Here is a 17137-nt window from a genome sequence, read left to right as displayed (position 1 = left end):
GGCGTGCGGAGCGGTTTCACTGCACTTCTCAGAATGGCTTTGTCATCCATAGCTGTGCGTCACAGCCTAAAGTTGGGATGCTCCAGGGAGCTCCAAGTCTGGTCTCACAAGCAGGAAAGGTTCTGCACACCAGGGATGCCTGTGCAAACAACAACAAAAAAAACCCATGCAGTCCAAAGACTTTGTTTTGTTTGCTTTGACAAAGGGATTGAGAAAGAGAAGCTCTCTTGAGCAGCAGATGGTTTCACAAGCATTTCTCATCATCCTCAGTGGAAAATGATAACAGTGGAGTTCTCAAAATAAGATCAATTTTGGTGATATTTTGCACCAGGAACATTCTTGCAGAATCCTCTGATTATTTCAACATCACCCTATTAAACAAACCAAATCCTCATGGAGGTTCATAAAGCAAGTTTCTCCATGCAGGGAACGTCTGTCCTTTAAGGAAGAGGTTGAGTACAAACAACACAAGAAAGACCCTCCAGTGACACCCACTTTCAAACCGTCTGTCTCCTCATTCTTCATTCCCCTTCATCTCCCCTCTTCCCCTCCCTCTCTGTCTGGATAAGAACCACAGGACATGATAAAGACTGGAGTGTTACAGTTTTATGGTCACTACTCTGAAATGGAAAAGGATTTCCACATGGGTGTTTGAGGTTATCTTACAAAATTTTCTACTCAGATACTTTATCAATAAGTGTAACACTTTCCAGCTAACCCCCCCTTGGGTTACTTTGGCCGTGATGACCTACAAGTACCTTTGCAAGGATGTATTTATCTAAAAATTAGTTTCTTCTCTCCCCACAAAAACTGCTGCCTCTGTGGAAATGTTATTGCTCTCTGCTGAGCAGAGTTCTCCCCATCTACCTCTAACCCAGGCAGAAGGCAAGATTCATTAAGCAAATGGGCCTGGCTTTAGTGGATTTAATGAAGAGGAACCTTCTATTATGGATATGGCAATAACAACACAATATATATGGTAAGCACACCACCTTTTTCCTTGGCCTAGGGAAGTAGGGTTCTGATTTTTTTTTTCCATTTATTGTTTTTATTAATTTAATTTTTTTAAAGAGCACATTTATGTCACTAGTCTCTCTTCTCTTTAATAGTCTGTTTTAGAAGGAGTCTCTGTACACAAAAAACCCCCACCAGAGTGTTTAACATAATGGGGGCTTGCAAACTACATGAACTGCATATTTATTTTCAAATACCCACTGAAAAAATACACCTTTTATTGTACCCCTTACATAGCTCTACATAAATATTTATATATGACCTATATTTTAAAAAAAAACTTTATCCTTCTGCTCCAGAGTCTTTCAAAGCCAGCTGAAACAAATACCTCCAGAGAGGTGACCTGTCCCAGCCAAAGCGCAGCTATGTCCCTGCTCCATCACTTAGGGCACAACAGGACCTTGTGGGCTGGTCCCCAGGATGACTGCCCCTGCCCTAGAAGGGTTGTTTGCTACAAAGCTTCCCAGATTTTTACATCCTGCGCACAGCATAATTTGCAGCTGAACCCTTTTCTGCTCAGAAAAGAGACACTTATTTTCCCTCCGAGGCTCCTTTGGCAGCATATGTAGGGAGTGTGTGGATCTAGTGCTCGGCTGCTTCGCTGCTTCCCCTGTTTCGGGGCTTGTAGGCGAGTGGGAAGGCAATTGTTGAATTTCAGCCGGCTCCATCAGTGGTCCACAGACGGGAAGGAGCAAGCCCCCACGCTGCCTCCCTGCTGGCAACCTGCCCTGGCCCAGGGCAGGGAGAAGCTGCTCTAAGACCGTTTTAATGAGGGTCATTGCCAATTTATGGCCATTCCTTCATGTCCTTCTCTTTATTTTTAATCAACGCTTTGAAAAGGCAGCTGTGAGATGATTGTCCCATAGAACATTATTAAAGCCTAGTGGAAGTACTCATTTAGTACTGGCAAGCTGGATATTTTATATAACTGTTACTTTTTCATCATATAGCATGTTATTAAATGTGTTTTAAAAACCAATTGTAGATCCCATTTTACCAGTTGTATAACATAGATACTTGCCTGTCCAAGCAAAGCAGCCCAATGCATCAGCCATGTGTGCGTAGGGTGCCTGCTGGGCTGAAATCTACATTCAGGTATCAGTTCCCTCCAAGTCCAGGGAATTTCTCAGTCGCCCTTTTTAGAGAAGCTTTTATGGCAGTTTGTGCTACCAGAGAAGCATTAAGGGGCCAAGGGAGGAGAAAAGAAAAAGGATGGAAGTGACCACTTCCAGCTGGTCATGCTCTTATCCTGGGGGAGTTGGAGGAATAAAGGCTGTCTGTCCCAGCAGTGCTGCTCCAGGCTGTGTGCTCTTGAGCTGAGGTGGCTGTGGATGTTATCTTCAGAGCCCACCACACAAGCAGCATGGTGAAACCTGGCTCCTTTATCTCCAACCGCAGACCCCTGCCTTTTAGGGGTGGGCAGGCTGAATCCCATTCCAGCTAAACCACTGTCAGTTAAACAACGAAGCTTTATGTGTGTGCATGAATAGCATCCCTGTTGTTGGGCAACCACTGTGGCTCGCCGTCCCTCTCGTCCCAGGGGCTTCTTCCAGCGCCTGGCTTGTGCAGAGTCAGCCGGCAGGAGCTCACCACCCTCCCTATGGGGGAGATGGAGACAGTATCCCTCTCTGTGCGCCGCAAGCCATTACATCATTAGGACTGTGATTCTCAAAACTCCTCACACCAGCAAGAACAAGAGTATATTTTATTGCCTTGATGAGCAAAAGCAGCCCTTTGGGTTCAGAAACTTGCAGGTGGCTCCACAAGAACAAGACCTTGCATCTTAGCATCAAGCCTCCTACAGCTGGGACCCCATAAACTCCTTCCCCCGAGCAAGGATTAATAGTGATTCATGCCTGTGTGTATACTGTTAATGTGTGTGAGTAGGTTTTGCTGAACCTTAAAGGAAGTATGTGCCAAAGTACACACAAGACGGTCACTTTGTAAAAGTTTATTATGAGATAAAGGAGAAAAAAACATGTTTTATTTAATTAATATGCAGAAAACTCTTTGAGCTGAGAAATGATCAGCCAGCTTGAATGTGTGAAAAATGCACACTGATAAAGGCTCATCTCAGTGCCAGCAAGACATTTGCATGCTCTGAAACGCCAGCTTACCCCCTGTTTCTAGAGGGATGCAGTTTTCCAAGTCTAAGCAGACAGCAAAATATGCTGCTGCACCGCTCCCTGCTAAACGGGCTGTTATTCATCCTGCTAGAAAGGTTGTGACGTGCATTTCTCAGAAGGGCACCCAAAGCATCCACACTGATCTCTCAGCCTATTAAATTCAAAATGACCGACTAATCCCAGTCAATCACTACGGATTCCCCATCATTTTCCAGGAAATCTGGGAGTGGGGAGCAAGGGAAAATACTCCAGCTTGCTCTGTCTTTGCAAACCACTATCGTACCAATGAGCTACCATCCTTCAGAGTCCCAGAGCCCAGCTACCCTACCTTGGAAAACAGGTCCTGAGAAAAGCTTGCCTCTTCCTCTTTAAGCACTATGTAGCGCTGCATGTTGCCTAAAGCCTCTTGAACATGAGACTTTCTGTAACGTAGGAAATTCCAATGCAACATTTGGTTTTATCTGCAACTGCAATGAGCTTTCCAAATGTCCATTTCCCACAGAGGAGAAAAAATTAAGAGAAACATGATTTTAAAAAATCAGAATAACCTATGACACTGACACAGACTGGTCCAAAAAAGCAAGTGGCTCCAATATGGCTTTAAGTGTAGCTTTAGATACAGGAATAAACTGAAGTCCCGGGGCAGAAGACCAGGAGGTGTATCCTCACATGTCCTCGGTCACAGGCAGTTTCACCACAGCAGCGGTTTAGGTCCGGCATGCAGAGCTGCTGCCTCCGCTGTACGGCCAGGACCTCAGGATCCGCAGTAACCAGGTGGATTTGGCAGCTCACGGCATTTGCAGCAATACAGCGTTTTGGGGCAAGTGCCGAAGGGCGCAATGTCTGAGGTTCATCTGGTATGTTCCTGCATTTTTCCTTTTTTTTAGCCACAAAGTAAGTGATGACTTTAATGTTTGTCTTTATAAAGTGAGTAGGAGTTATATTGGCTATACTGTTACTTGGCAGTCTTAATGGCACTATGCTCACGATTAATAAGGAATAACTATCTTGCAATTCAGCCATAGAATGAAATGGGAAATTTCGGTAGCAGTAACCAAACAAAATGTTGGCAGTGGGTGCTGTCTTTGGGCTATTTCTGCCTAACCAGACTAATGTGAATAGATTTTTTAAATGGTTCAAGCATATAAATATTCAAAGCAATGGCAATATATTTTATTAAAACCAGCGTGTTGCTTGGTAGGGCAGAAGGAAATAATGGCTCAAGGATCTGGGAATGGGAGATGGAACCGTTTACGTCAAAGTTACTCTTTCACATCCAGCCAAGGTCAGCAGTAAACAGGAATCATATCGTTACCAGCTGGTGGCCCACAGAATGAGAAATAAATTGATAGTGTGAGTCCGGTTTCCATTAGCGGGGGCAAATACCACAAAAACAGAACCAGAAGTGGAACTAATTGACACCCCTGCTGGCTCTACCTGGGAAGTTAAGGGCAGAGATGTGGTGGAAACCTGACCACCTTCTCAGCGTGGCGGGTGGTCCCACCAGAGCCAAAGTGGAGCTGCCCTTCTTGCTGTGATGATAGCACAGCGCTGCTCCTTCCTCCTCTGGGGCAACGTGCCCAGTGTCCTGCATGAGCCCCACAGAGATATTAGACCCAGAGACCTCCTCCCAGCAGGGCAAGGAGGGACCCCTCCTTCCCTTCTCTGGGAACTGTGTGCTCCCAGGACAAACGCCTATGATTGAGGATTTTCATTGGCATTTGCATCAGTAATGGCCTCTTCCTCCACCTTCCTGTAATTACATGTCCAATTGAAATAATAAAGTTTTAAAGTATATTACATGAACTTGGACTGAGGTGGCAGCTGATGTTTATTATTATGTTTATTGTTTGTTTCTTCTGGATTTTCTGGTGTAATTAATTTATCTAGCCATAATATTTTAAAAACACAATCAAATGTCATTTTAATTTGAAGCCAAAAAAACTCAGACTCATAACATATGAACACTTAAAAAATGAGGACTCTTTTTTTTTTTTTCAATACCACAAAGAGAACATCAATTTAGCATAATTACATTAAAGTACAATCCCCAGAGAGAGAGAAAGAACGAAGTAAAAAAAAAAAGTTAAGACCTGCCAAAAATAAAAAGACTCCATGGGTCAGTGGCCTCTTGATTACAATGTACACATTACAATATGCATGTGTATATATAAGCACATACATGCTTGTACATAATCGTATATAAACCAGCATGCTTTAACACTTAGCTCCAAATTTATACTTTACAAAATGGTCCTTTCATAGGTATTAAGAGACCATGAGATCCAGAACTACAAAAGGAAGTGTGCTGGTTTGTTTTTACTTTTCTTATATGACAGGCCAAATATTGCCTTTCTTGACGTTAATATCTGGAAATTTGTTGCACAAGTAAGGTAGGGGGAAAAAATTAATAAATGGGACTCATTAAAGGTATTGCCAGAAAAAACTTACTAGATTTGGCCAGGCCACTGATTTAATCAACATTTTGTCTTATTGAAAGCAAATGTTCACGTACAGTGGAGTTGAACTGGCTAAAACTGGGGAGTTAAAAAAGAGGAAAACGAGTCTGTATAAATCTGCATATACCAAATATTAAATGGAAGCTAGCTCTATCTGACTATTCTGGGGAAAGCAGAAGTAAGGACAAAAGGCAGAATAAAGCTCGGATGTCTGTCAAACAATGCTCTCTGAGGAATGAAGCAGCTGCTGTCGTTTTCTGTTTCTGGGCTGCTGGGGTGGTTGCTGGGGGCTGGCTACACTGCAAGGACGAAGCTGCTGTGAGAAACTTCCCTCTCTCCCTGACATATTTGGATTTGTGGAAGGTTACCCTCCAAGAGCAGGACATGTATGCTGAGCAATGGTCGCCAAGGCAAACGCTCCACGCAGGAAGGCAAAGAGCTGCCCAACATGCCAGGCGGTGGCCATCTCAGCCGTCTGTGCCTCTGTGTCCCGTCACTTGCCCTAGCAAGTCCAAGGGCATTCGCTTCATCTTGCTGGAACAGGTGACTGGTAGATGTATTTGGGGTCAGATTGATGAGTAACTGAGGCAGTAGGGACAGTTTTCCCCTGTCAGCCTCAGATGTGAACACACATGTGGTCCTCTAAGAACTGGCACCTGGTAGGGAAGTCCTGGTGGCTCCAGCTCCCTCAAATACCACCTGGAGCATGCATGCACCTTATGGACCTAAATCAGGCCTTATAAATCTGGGGAGATGGGGTGTGCAGCTCCATACATCAGCTGGGTGCAGATGCCACCATCATCTGTACCTGCAGGGAGGAACCTCTCCTGGCTTCCTTAACCAGAGCCAGAAGAAAGGGCCAATCTACACCATTTTCTCTTTACACATCAGCGTGGGAAAGAACAGCTGCATGTAAGATAAGACAAGCACTTTTATCTCATTTCATTTGTTTGCCTGATACTCAGCAGGGAAATTCTTTGTGCCATGTGATGCCTGGCACAACAACGGGTTGAAGCAGATAAAAACACTGACCAGAAGCTATGTGAAATGCCACATCTACAAGCAACCCTGCACAAAGCAGCTGTGCAAAGGTAAATATTTTCCTTACCCCTCTGTGAGTGCAATCTGCACCTTGAGTCAACTATGCCACCTTACTATAGACAAAGATTTTGGTTTATGTACAGGAGTCTTAAAAATAGCCTTCACCTCCTGAACCCCTTTCTGCAACTGCTCCTCCACTTAGCCACAAGCTGAAGCTAATTTTCACACAACATCTTCTGTAATCAAAACCATCTGTGTGGCTATAAGTTAAGGACAGAGAATTTATGGTCGGTGTTCCTCTCATCTGACACTGGGAAGCTTTTGTGTACATTGTCTCTATGTCTGCATTAGCTATATGACTTCAGGTCCAGACACTCACACTGTTTCTTTTTCAAAAACACGTTTGTTTTTTGTTTTTTTTTTACGTCAGCAAGGAATGCCCATTACCATGATGCTTAGGAAGGAGTAAGCGATGCCAAGCTGACCCTAGCAGAGATATAGGCTACTGTGCACAATTAGTTCTTAGCCACTGAAGAGGTCTGTCATGGTTTTTGATCATCCAGTGTGCTTTAAAAAGGTTCCTCAGCCTGGACCAGCTTTCCCTCACTATAGGTAATTAGGAAAAAAAAATAAGCGAAAGCAGGACTTCTCTGGCTGCAGAGGAGTGCTGTGCTCAACATAACCCCCTCAGCTGTACAGTGCCAGAGAGAGTTGCTAACAGCAATGACAGTTCAGGGAGGTGATTTATGAAGCTTTTCTTTTGTGAAAAATTGGCATCTAGTCAAACTATACCCCACTGCTGCCTGTGTATACCTCTGGCAAGTATAAAACATGAGAGTATTCTATAAACAGACCATTATGCCCAGTGACTCCTCTTAAAAAGCATGATTAGAAAGCAAAACAGCTTGATCCACATTCATTTAATATTTGTATCAAGGATTATGATACAGCGGCAGAAGAATAAGGCACACATCATACCAGCTGGTACCAGAGAAGATAAGTAACCATTTGTTTACTTAGATAGAAAGCTGAAATTCTCCCTTGCTGAACTTGTATTGCTGAGCTAATCCACTCTGTTATACTGAACACATTTTTCTTAAAGTATGTCACTAATGAAGAGTTTCTCTGCTGGTCTGGAAGAGGCGGTGACAATATGATTTCCTGTGTCCCGTTCTTGTCACCTTTCCAACAGCAGCAGTACGCACAAACTTTGCAGGTTACTCCAGTGACAAGCACAAACTCATATATGTCTTACACAGTTTCCAATGTCCTCATCCCATTGTTCACAGATACCATGCATGAACGGTGTCATTAGGTTAGTGAGTATTCGTCGGTATTAGTGCTGGCTTAGACACCACACCAAGGAGCAGCACATGCCCCTCGGTGCAAGCCATTATGCTGTATTTGTGACACTTTAAAGAGTCAGTAAATTAATTTTAAGTAGCCACTTGCTGTGAAGCTTAAAATTAAAATTAAAAAACTTCTGATACTGTATTTCACAGGAAGAATGTGGCTTTGTGGTCAGAGATAATGTAGCACTAAGGAGTTCTGCATTATAAGAAATCCTTTTCCATGCAAGAACAACTGCAGAGGCAGATGAGGAAGAGTGCCACACGCACCATGCAGCTATTGCAAGGCTGCTTATAATTTGGATGAAAAACAGTAACAAGGTTTTAAGGCAGCTTAAGAATGGGCTAATGCGTTTAACCTACAGATAACTCAATCAAAGCTTTCCAGATCCTGCTGTAAGTGTACAATGTACTTAATCCAGTGCAAGAGATGTCATCTCTGCAGCCTCCACAGAGGTGTTTCTCTGCTCAGTTGAGCTGTTTCTTGCTAGGGTAAATGGACTGCACAGTTACAATCAGCACAGAATCCACACACAAGTTAAATTCCCCATGGTGGCTGGATCCTGCTTATGCTGAGATAACGGACAACACTTACTCACTTGATGTCTGGGCTGACATAACACCAGCTCGGGAGCACCTCTATTGACCATACTAGTATGAGATCCCCAAGTGTCTCATGGCAGCAGTATGAGGAACAGTGAGGTCCTGCTCACCCTTTTCCAAGCATGTCCCAACCTGGTCAGGAGGCAGCACCAGGAGAGGTGCTGCCCAGGCTGGACTGCACGGCCAAGGGTGGACCTTCAATAGCCCAGGCACTGGACATGAGCTCCGTGGCACAGCTGGTTTGGATTATCATCTATCTGCTTCCCTTTGCCAACACAACCCAGAACTGTACTGTTGTGTTTGTTACACAGAGAAAAACACAAGAATAACATTACAAAGCCCCTCAGAAATGAAGTTGCAGTGACTCCCAGAGGGCTGTTTCACATCACTTCTAATTCATGAGTCTCTAGTTGTTGCTTGACAAAATTGGATGAGAATAAGACAATACCTGATATCCAGGGCTGGTGATAATTACTCCTCTAAAAATGTTCTGAAGGGTATCTATACAAGGGCAAGGGTTACTATCTTAAAAATAGCACAACATAATGATCTTGAGGATGCACTAATAGCTAATCCCTCCAATCTTTATGGCAAATGAAGTAAGGCTTTAAATTATGGAAAGAATGTTTCCTCATGGTACAAAGATGGACCATAAAGAAGTACCTTCTCTGGGGACTTATTTCAGGAGGACATAGTAAACCTTTTCCTACCCCATCACAACATTTAACTCTCACCAAAATCAGATCTAGAGGCATGTTTAGCTGGAGAGCTACAGGAAAAGAAACATGAGGAACTGAGGTGGGTGTTTTGGATGACATCCATAGTGGGATACTGTGGTTTCAGGGTGATGTTTTTGTCAGCTTTGCACCTGCCCTACCTGGGAAGCTGTGCGGACCAGCCTGATTAACATGAGTGATTTTAATCAGGGCTAGAGAGGTCACCTCCATGCCAAAAATCTGGGGTTTTATAACCCACCTATGCCATCACATCAACTAAATAAACTCTCCCCACTCCTTCTGGAGTGATGACAACATTTATTTGATCTGTTTGGCACCATAGATTAAATACAAAGCCGCACACTAAAAGGGAGAATTTTTTTCAATTACATTTTAGGTGAGATGGAGCAAGAGTAAGAGAGAGAGAAAGAGCAAAGTCAAATAACCAAGGTGTTATGTTAGAAAAAAAGGCCTTTTCCTTGGCACAAAGTAATTGGAAGTAGAGCCAGGAAATTATGATTCTAATACCTACTCTGTCATCCGATTCCCTGTGTGGTCTTGGGCAAGTCCTTTAACCTGCCTGTCTAATTTCTTCAACCTGTAAAATGGGGACAACCAACCACAGAGGAGTTTGATGAGTACTAGCAGATGTTTTCACAGCACATTGAAAAAATGTGAGAATCCATGGACGTGCTATTATTACTCCCCAGGAGTACACCTGAATGAAATGAATCGGAAATGAAAAAAAATGTATATAAGATGCAAACAACGCTCCTCTCTCTGTAGTGGGCAATTATATTTTATTTATTTTTAATTGAGTTACAAAAGTATCCTTACTAAGAATTCTTGCTCTAAAGCTGCTGAGAAACATTTTATCATCAGAAATTTCTGCTCTTCTGACTGGATCCCTAAGATTTGTGGTATGTTTCTGTTTCTTAACTAGTTGAGTATGACAGTAAGGATTAAGTTGCTGGAGAAAATACTAGAAAATTTGAAATTTCCTCAAAATTTGCTCATTGGGGATAAAATTCAATCCACCCCCTTCAAGGCTGATGTGACTGGAGGCTGTGTTCTGGCTCTTTGCATTTCTCTCTTCCTTCTACCAGTTTTGACAATAAAAGCCCCACTCCAGCAGCCTCACATAAAAGAAATGCAGGAAGGCTGTCCACATAGACAAATAGAAGATACAAGAAATTAAAATGGGGACTCAGCAGGAAAACACGATGAGAACCTTCCCAGCTTTTCTCCTTGAGTATTCAATAGCTTTCACTGCAACGAGATGAGTCACAGAGCAGAAAGCTTAAATAAAACAGTTTGATAAATTGATGTCTAAAAGTAATGTCCTTTGCTCTTAGTCAGTACCTTACTATGGGTCTGATTTGCAAAGACGCTGATCACTTGTCAGTCTTTACAGAAATCCTCAGGAGCTAAAAGACACTGAGCAGGGTTAAAATGCAAGCCCCTTGCTTAGGTCCTTCAGATCAATGTGGAAATGCAACTCGTGGTGCCTCTGTATGAAAGTTCTGCCTTAAATTTGATTTCAAATGTCTGCTATGCTATCCCTAGCCTTGCTACAAATTGGCGGATTTAGGGATTTCTTATTGGCTTGAGATGCACTGTAAAGTCCATTTCCAGCAGCTGAAGAAGGGGTTAGGACTTCTTGCAGTGTGGAAGTCAGGATATGGCAGTACAAATTCAGGCTAATGAAGCCTATCTTGTTCAAATTCCAAACATTTGCCATCCCCTGGAACAAGCTTTAGACGAGTTGTACAAGATGACAGAAGAAAACTGGAACTTCACTACCATTCTCAAACAAAGAGCATATTCATTAGGAAAACCACCTCCTCTGAAGCACTTACACTGGCATACGTTTCCTACAGACAGCAAGGGCTTCAAATCGTATCATATGTTACTCATTTAAATATCACATTAAGTAGTGAAGACAGCAGAAATCTAATGTTACTTCCTAACCAGCTCAGGATCTCTCTGCAGCTTATTAGTCACCTCTTCCCTCAGAGGGCTTGTGCTGCACTGCATGGTTGCAGTTACGAAGCCACCAGATGGTATAGAGTCCTCTCTCCATCTTTTTACACCCAAGGTCCACTCTTTTTTTTTTTTTTTAACCAACAGGTTACTTCATGAAAATCTAGCTAAGTGAGGAAGAAAGAAGTCTCAGTTTGGGAGAGGCATTCACATGGTGGGCCCATGCAGCAATCAGTGAGGACGGTGCCAGCAAGCACCTGGAATGGTGCTGTTTCACGTCCACACAGATGGACCAGAGGTGGAAAAAGCTCACAGCGAGATACCTCAAAAGCATGGAACTGTCTATAACCTGTGAGCAAATGCATTTCACCACTTACCTTGCTAACACTCCCAGGGTTGTACAACCTTGACTACCTGAGTGTTGAAACCGTGGCCAATAAATGAATTCACTGACATTTGATAACAGCAGAGCAACTCAAAGTGGCCACAGAAACTTTTAAGGAGAGAGGTCTTCCAAGGGAACCCAGTGATTTATTTTCCCTAGAGGTCTCTGGGAAGAATTTAATTTCTTTGCCCGGTGGAAGACAGTTGTCATGAGCAATAGCTTAAACTTTCATGTGGCATGGTGTTGGTTTCATTTAAACCACTTAGCAGCCCTGCTTAAGGCATCTGCTTGTGTAACTGACCCTCCGCTGGTGCTCCCAGATCTCCAGAATTCTTATGCTGTTGTGCCAGCACGCTGAATGGCTTCCCAGCTCCAGAAACTGTGCATTCACAATGCCTGAAAGACAAGTCATTTCTGCAGCTTGCCAAGTAAACTAGATTAAAGATCATTGTATTCTTGTAGTGGTTTTAGGGTATACGTCAATAGCTTTTGTTTAGTGCAGTTTAGTTGTGCCATCATATACATGATTGATACATCGGGAAGTAACTCTGGGAGGGCTGAAGTAGGTCCACATTTTGGAAACATTAAGATAGATGATAAATCCTGTTAGAGCTGATGGGTTTCCTTAGGTAGGTAATTTTTTGAGGCTCTGATGCTAAGCCACCATGGAGGGTGAGCCGATGACTTCACCTGGAACTCCACATCACAAAACGGGTGGTGGCATAGCCAGCTGCATTAGCAAGGAGTGACACATATAAGAATAAAATACCCTGGCAAAGATTTTTAGGGATATTTACACAAACTGTGCCAAAATTAACCTTGATTTGAAGTCAGTGCTATTAGCCTCTTGCTTTATCAAGCAAATCATTAAAGAAAAAGGCTCTTTTTATAATACTTGGATGTCAGAAGCTTTTTTTTTTCAGCAATAATTTGTTTTGTGTGTTGGGATTTTAACTGAAAACATTTTGCCTTGTAGTTTTTCCACTTAGCAAGTGGACTATTGCCACTTAAAACAATAAGAGGCAAGTATTATCCCGTGTGTTACAGAAGGATTTGAAAAAAATACAAAAGCAATAGAAATATGCCAACATTTGTTTACACATGTATGCATATCAATGGTTTTCTGGTGTAGACACATGAGAGGAGGGCTGGGAAGAAAGCGCCAGCATGATTGATTGCATTTTCCTGTTCATGGTCATCTGTCTATGTGACATACATACAACAGTACATATGGTTAGCGTAGCCCTCCTGACTCAGTGTGAGTATTTCACACATACCCACCTCAAAATCAAAGCTATAACTCCTTGCACTTGTTTATTTTGCTGGGGTAATATATAAGGAAAGGTGACCCAAAGAAAACAAAATGAATAATACCAGAGAATTCCATTTTCACTCAAAACTCAGCAAAACCCAGACAAAGTTTTCTGAGGCACAGAGCAGACAAGGGAGTACTGTGACCATCGGACCCTTTTCCCATGAATGCTGCCATCTCCATCATCAATCCTTTAACTTCTTACCTATTTTTGGAAACTGTTCTCACACTAAATTTCCCGAAGTTGTTTCAACTGGGATAGGATGAATGAAAACTGAATTAGATCCAACATCTTATCCTTTATACTGGTAATATATTTGGAGAAAGGGCTATTTAAGCCTTTTGTCTTATACAGAATGAAGAACATTGCCCCTGCTACACAACCTGCCCATGAATAACCATCCTTTCAAAGCTGCTTTGTCCCCTCCCTCCAGCATTTTTCTGAGGTTTATATATCTTTTCCCAGGACTGCAGGAAGTATCGAAATCACTTTGAGAGATGTTTTTTTGATAATATTTTTGCTCCAATGCAGGGAAAAAACCAAACCAAACAACAACAAAAAGAAACAGAAAAGAAAATTAAAAGATTGACCTGAGAATTTTACCACTTAATACTTGGCTTTAGATGTAGAGTTCTTGTAATTTTCTGTGGTGTAACCACACAAGATCTCTCCTCCTTCAGGGCTTTTATGTTCCTTGAAACACAGTGGTCTTGTTTTTATACAGGAACACTCAGACACATGGATGGTCATTGCATTATACAGTTCTAATGTTGATCTTATGTTTGCATCAGCTCATGGACCTGGCATTTAGAGAGCCTCTCAGTCTCCCAGTGGATATCATTCTGACTCTGGGTAACATGGCAATCCAGCAGTGTTAGATTTTACCAGGTATCAGAATCTGGTCACTGTCTTCAAAATACACCTGTCTTTGTTTCCAGCTTTGTAGTATATCTATCATAAAGCAGAGGACAGAGGATTTTTTAGTCTGCGTCCCCAGATGTTTATCTTGCCCAAATACACATGAAAAAGGGGTTTTTTCATATCTCCTTTTACATTTTATTTAATTTTAATTTAGTTTAAATTAAGTTAATTTAAAAATGGATTTAATAAAAAATAATTTTATTTTTTTATTTATTACTTTTTAAAAAGCTCGCTCAAAGCCTGTTATCAAGAAGTATGTTAGACCCAAAACATAGCTCTTGTTTCATACGCAGTATGAAGAATAATAACTATTTTAAGAATAAAACTGATACTTGAACAAAATTCTGTTATACAATACTCCCCTGTTGGGGAAAGAAAATAAGCCATAACCACGGCCTATCCACTTACTTTTTCCATTTCTAGTCTCTTTCTGTCTAAGGAACTTTGTCAACATTTTGCAGAGAGAACAAAGTGCCAGAGAAAGGACTAAGAGGAATTTGATGGCTATCTTTCCAGTCATTTGTTTTCATGTCCAGTTATCTCCAGCCATTTGATTCAGCTCTGTCTGGGGGTTCAGTGCCTGCCACCCTGGACCTATATTACTATTTTTGGTGTGTGCTCTTAAGAGTGACTCGTATTTCCCAAATGCTCAGTATGATAATGGGGATCTGTCCTACATCTTCCTCAACGTGCTCGGGCTAGAACCTCACCAGACACATTTTGTTGTGGCTTTTAGTTCATACATACCTTCACCGCAGATGTCTCCCACTCAAGTGCACCAGCAGCATTAGCTCTCCCAAACTTTGCAGGCTCTTGTCTCATCTCCTCTAAAAACAGAGATGGAAGATTATTTTTGCAGCCTGACTTCCATGTCCCTTTACTGTTCCCTTCCTCTTACAAACATAGTGGACATGCTTGGAGCAAGCTAAAACTGCCAGTTGGAAGAGAGTTTTAGGGACTATTTGAGGAGAGTGGAGGGCTTTTACCTCATGGCCATGGGAATATGCCACATGGCTGATCACAACTAAGCTGGTTTGTTCAGCAAGCTCTTAGCAAGCTGTTCACACAGACCAGGAGCTGCTTGCAGACAGTAAAAGGGGATGGATTGTCAGCATCCATTTATTTTTTTCAGAAATGCCAAATGAAAGCACCTGTTTTCCTTCAAAATGCATTTCCATACTTGGTGCACCTTCTACTAAGATATACAGCTGCAAGGAGTCTTCTTCCTCTGTGTGACCAGCAGAAGGGTTAGAAACCATTATTACCCTTGTACTAAAGCCTAATCTACCTCCTCGCAAGGGCACAGCAGCCTCCCAGCTATGTGGTGCAGGGAGCCCTGTGCTCCTGCCACCACACCAGCCCATGGAGCAGCACCAAGCCAGGGGAAGCTCTCTCTCCCTCTTTCCCTGCAGGTTTGTGGCAGGGGGATGCACTGCCCTCGCACACTGAGAGTCTTGGGGTGTGTGTCCACATCTCTGCAGAGCAGACAGGGTCTGCTTGAAGGCCTCTGCCTTTCAAGACAGTCTGATAGGAAAAAGGTCCTCAGATACCCCCCCCCCCAGAACTTGTCTTACACTAACCAAGGAAAACACACGTAATTAAATTAAGGCACTTTGGTTTTATATCAGTACAATTTATAAAGATACCAGTGTGACAGTTTCTAGGCACGGATATAGCCTTCATGTTTTTCCTGGATGTAGCACATTGTTTTCTCAGCCAGAAAGCTGTGCTAGGGAGACTCTTGGGCACAGAGCAATGCTCCAGGCCATCTTCCTTGGTAACAAGAAGGGATGGTATCTGCCCTTAAATTGTGTTTCTAGCTAATTAAATTCAGCAAGAGTGCCTTCTTTAACCAAAGCCAGTCACGTGGAAGTATTTGGAGTGGGGAACACTGATACCTGATACAAAAGTTCACACCAGCTGTCATGCCTTTAAAAAATGATAAAACATTCAATCAAGCCATAACGTGGACCATTCCATTTTGACGGAGTATTACCTGCATCCAGAGTTCCTGCGGGTGTAACGGCGGACATTTTCAGTGCCGAGCCAGTTCTCTTTGGGTGTGGGAGACTCTATGGGTGCGGTTACATGCTGATGTGATGTGATGAGATGTGGTTGAGAGCAAGATGTATCTCTGCTGCCACTTGCAGATGACCACGACACTTGCAAGGCATTGCTGTGGGGGCAGAGTTTGCTGTCAAGGGTCTCCATATCTCCTACCTCGATACCATAAGGGGCTCTTCCCTTCCCGCACTTTTCCCAGTAACACTGAGTGCTGCCTTATTCTGTCCCCTGTACTCCCCAGTGGCTTTTTTTTTTCCTGGAGAAGATATGGAAATGAAGAAGAAAAATCAAGCAATAGCATCCTGACCAGTTTCAAATCATACCCACAGCTGCAGGAGTGAGAAGTCCATCAGGGATTAGCAAGTGGAGGACTGAGGCTTATGCACTGCAAGCATAAAACCTGTACAAAGGACAGGCATCTTCAAGTTTCCTCTGCAGATCCTTGGTCCCTTAAAAGGAAGAAGATTTAAATTTTCTCTCTGGTAAACAACTCAGGATCTACACACAGCATTTCCGAGCTTCCTACACTCTGTGGGACAGCTATTGTACTGAGTTAGGTTCAAAGCAGCCACGTTTGGGGCCCAAAATGGTGAAGAACTAGAAAAGGGTTCTCCAGCTTCCCAGTGCCTTGGAAAAAGGTGGTTGCTGCTGGCTGAGTTGTTCATCCTGTATCACAAGGAGATGATCCTGGGGACTGTGAAGCACCCTCTCCAGTGGCACATGTGGAAAGGTTGCTACAGTGGCCATGTGAAAATAGCATCTCTGAGTCCAGGGAAGTATCCAGTGAAGCAGGAGGAGCAACACTGCACTGGCACTGGAGGGCAACACATGTGGCCTCAAAGCCCTGGAAGGAATTTCTCCTTCAGGATGACAATGTGTACTGTGGGTCAAAGCAACATGGGGCAGGTCCCTCCAGAGGCTGCTCTGCTCCAGGGGAAGACAAATCTTTCTCCCAGGCATGCAAGGAATGAGGTGTCCCCTCACCCTCAGAAAGAGTATCATCCATTTCACTGAAAGACAGATGCTTGGGCATCCTCTGGTGCCTGCAGGCAGCTGCCAGCTGAAGTGCTGAGTCTGAGCATGGACTGACAGCAGAAATGACCCTGAACAAAGGCAGAATTATTGCTGATGTCATTTATAAATTACCATCTTTGATGTTTAAC

The sequence above is a fragment of the Numenius arquata genome, chromosome 5 (assembly GCF_964106895.1).
Source record: "Numenius arquata chromosome 5, bNumArq3.hap1.1, whole genome shotgun sequence".
NCBI lineage: Eukaryota > Metazoa > Chordata > Aves > Charadriiformes > Scolopacidae > Numenius > Numenius arquata.
Note: the sequence above shows the minus strand (reverse complement) of the source record.